Source organism: Octopus bimaculoides, chromosome 4, assembly GCF_001194135.2.
Source record: "Octopus bimaculoides isolate UCB-OBI-ISO-001 chromosome 4, ASM119413v2, whole genome shotgun sequence".
NCBI lineage: Eukaryota > Metazoa > Mollusca > Cephalopoda > Octopoda > Octopodidae > Octopus > Octopus bimaculoides.
This window is the reverse complement of record NC_068984.1, coordinates 137,420,505-137,423,624: the sequence shown is the minus strand read 5'-3', so window position 1 is coordinate 137,423,624 and position 3,120 is coordinate 137,420,505. Positions and strand designations below refer to the sequence as shown.

Here is a 3,120-nt window from a genome sequence, read left to right as displayed (position 1 = left end):
ATATATATATATATATATATACATGGTAAAGAAAGCAAACTATCACACAAATCTCGGGTACATCATCATGCCTACAGAAACCGGAACCAAGAATGACATACAAGCAAAATCTTACAACCATCATATATAATACCAGCCCTGCTCCCCCCCCCCATCTCTCTACGACAAATTTCAAGTTTCAAAACGCATGTTATCACATGTTGTACACAGGGATCAATAGTATATACCACCACTACAACGAAACGTGAAAGAGTATGTAGTCATATGCAGCTCGCTGTTTCAGTCTGTCGTTTTCATTAAAATATCCAGACGCACATTGTTGTTGTTCGCACTCCGTCGCTTACGACGTCGAGGGTTCCAGTTGATCCGATCAACGGAACAGCCTGCTCGTGAAATTAACGTGCAAGTGGCTGAGCACTCCACAGACACGTGTACCCTTAACGTAGTTCTCAGGGATATTCAGCGTGACACAGTGTGACACAGCGTGACAAGGCTGACCCTTTGAATTACAGACACAACAGAAACAGGAAGTAAGAGTAAATTTTTAGTTTTCAAAATGAAACAAAACTATCAGTAAGATGGAAAATAATGTTTATTTTTGTATACTTCCACTTTATTTATATATTTGAAAAGTTTTGTTCTATTTTTTAATTTTTTTTATTACAGGCACAACAGAAACAGGAAGTAAGTGTGAGAGAAAGTTGTGGTGAAAGAGTACAGCAGGGTTCGCCACCATCCCCTGCCGGAGCCTCGTGGAGCTTCAGGTGTTTTCGCTCAATAAACACTCACAACGGTCTAATGACAAGTAAAAGATAAAAGATAACGTCTTAAAGAAAAGAAATCATGCAGACAGACACACGCTCATAAATATACGACGGGATTCTTTCAGTTTCCGTCCACCAAATCTACTCACAAGGCTTTGATCGGCTTGAGGCTATAGTGAAAGACACTTGCCCGAGTTGCGCCACGCAGTGGGACTGAACCCGGAACCGTGTGGTTGAGAAGCATACCTCTTACTACTCAGCCTGGCCTGCACCCATAGGGAATGAATGTGCAAAATACAGTTTTGTCATGGATGGAACGCCCTTAATTATAGATCTGTTCAAGCAAAGTTTACCTGGTGCTAAAAACAACAAGAACAACAGCAGAAGTAGAAAGAATAGTGGAGAGACTACAGCAAGTCCAAACTATAGCACCACACCTCCATTCGATTATTTATAGCATGTCAGAATGAACAGTACGGTCCTCATTTAGTTGCATGCTGTGCCTCCGAGAGAGATTTAGCAAGACGAGACAAAAATAGGTTCCAGGCGCAGGAGTGGCTGTGTGGTAAGTAGCTTGCTTACCAACTACATGATTCCGAGTTCAGTCCCACTGCGTCACACCTTGGGCAAGTGTCTTCTACTATAGCCTCAGGCCGACCAAAGCCTTGTGAGTGGATTTGGTAGACGGAAACTGAAAGAAGCCCGTCGTATATATATATATATATATATATATATGTATGTATGTATGTATGTATGTGTGTAAATGTTTGTCCCCAACATTGCTTGACAACCGATGCTGGTGTGTTTACGTCCTCGTAGTGGTTCGGCAAAAGGAGACTGATAGAATAAGTACTAGGCTTACAAAGAATAAGTCCTGGGATCGAGTTCTTCGACTAAAGGCGGTGCTCCAGGATGGCCGCAGTCAAATGACTGAAACAAGTAAAGGAGTAGAAAAAGAGAGTAAAGAGTTCTGAAATGGAGAGTTTCTCTCAAAATACAAGTGTTGTTGTTGTTTGTTCCTTGCCGAACGATGCCTGGCTCATAAGGGCCGGTTTCCTGGTTTCATTGGCTTATAGGTTTCCCACCTGGACGGGGCACCGATCCATCGCAGGTGAGCTGCTAGATACAGGAGGAAAGAATGACAGAAAGTCGTGGTGAAAGAGTCAGCCGAGGTTCACCACTACCTTCTGCCGGAGCCGCGTGGAGCTTAGGTGTTTCGCTCATAAACACACACACACACATCGCCCGGTCTGAGATCCGAACCCGCGATCCCTCGACAGCGAGTCCGTTGCTCTAGCCATTAGGCCATGTGCCTCCACAAATACAAGTGTGCTGAGCCTTGAGCCCCAATTCTTGGCTGAGCCGGTTGAATCTCTCTCTCCTAGACCTTTGTTGAGAAGATGATATATCTGAAATAATTGCCTTGTTTACTCGAGTATAAGCCGCACCCCTAATTTAGTGTTAAATCTTAATAGAACATATTTTGCCCTTATAGTTTTCGCTTTACCCCGTGTAAAGTCACATACCATTCTTTCTGCTTCTTTCAGTTAAAATCGAGTGTAAAATAGCGAGATTTATACACTCGTAAATATGGAAGACTATGGGTCTCGTTAGTCTATTTCCCTGTATGCTACAGTTCTATTTTATCAGAACTGATCTCAGATTACATAGCAATAACATCCCTGACACAAGTGATCTCCGACGAGTCTCGAGAAAGAAAAAGACCAAATTCGGTTAGACACTGACTCATGGCTGCCGAAAGCTCCGTGACTTTCAAATGCCTATTTTCAAATCCAAGCTAAGTATGTATTTTTTTAAACAAGGACAAATAATGGTATACTAAATATCCTTTTCTACTCTAGGCACAAGGCCCGAAATCTTTGGAGAGGGGGCCAGTCGATTAGATAGACCCCAGTACGCAACTGGTACTTAATTTATCGACCCCGAAAGAATGAATGGCAAAGTCGACCCCGGTGGAATTTGAACTCAGAACCTAAAGACAGACGAAATACCGCTAAGCATTTCGCCCGGTTTGCTAACGTTTCTGCCAACTCGCCGCCTTGGTGTACTAAATATCATGGAAGATAAATCCTTGATTTACTGAAATTATTTTCGCTTTCAGAGGGGGCAAATAAATGCCTAGTGACAATTGTTCCCAATGAGAAAGGAAGATAATCTCTTGAACAGTATTTCTCAACCATTTTTTACTATGAAACCCTTTGAATAGCAAAAGCTATTTTTGTTTCGCCTTGCTAAATTTCTCTCGGAAGCACTGCTTGTAACTAAATTTTACTCGAGGAGATCCTCCTAGCAATTCAATTTTTAATATATATATATATATATATATATATATATA

The 3,120-nt window shown here is 41.8% G+C and overlaps 1 protein-coding gene across 3 annotated transcripts in view; it reads left to right on the top strand.

Moving 5' to 3' along the window:
• The window catches only part of LOC128247639 (chitin deacetylase 7-like), a 61,007-nt gene that overhangs the window by 40,389 nt on the left and 17,498 nt on the right, over window positions 1-3,120 (top strand). The window lies entirely within an intron of this gene.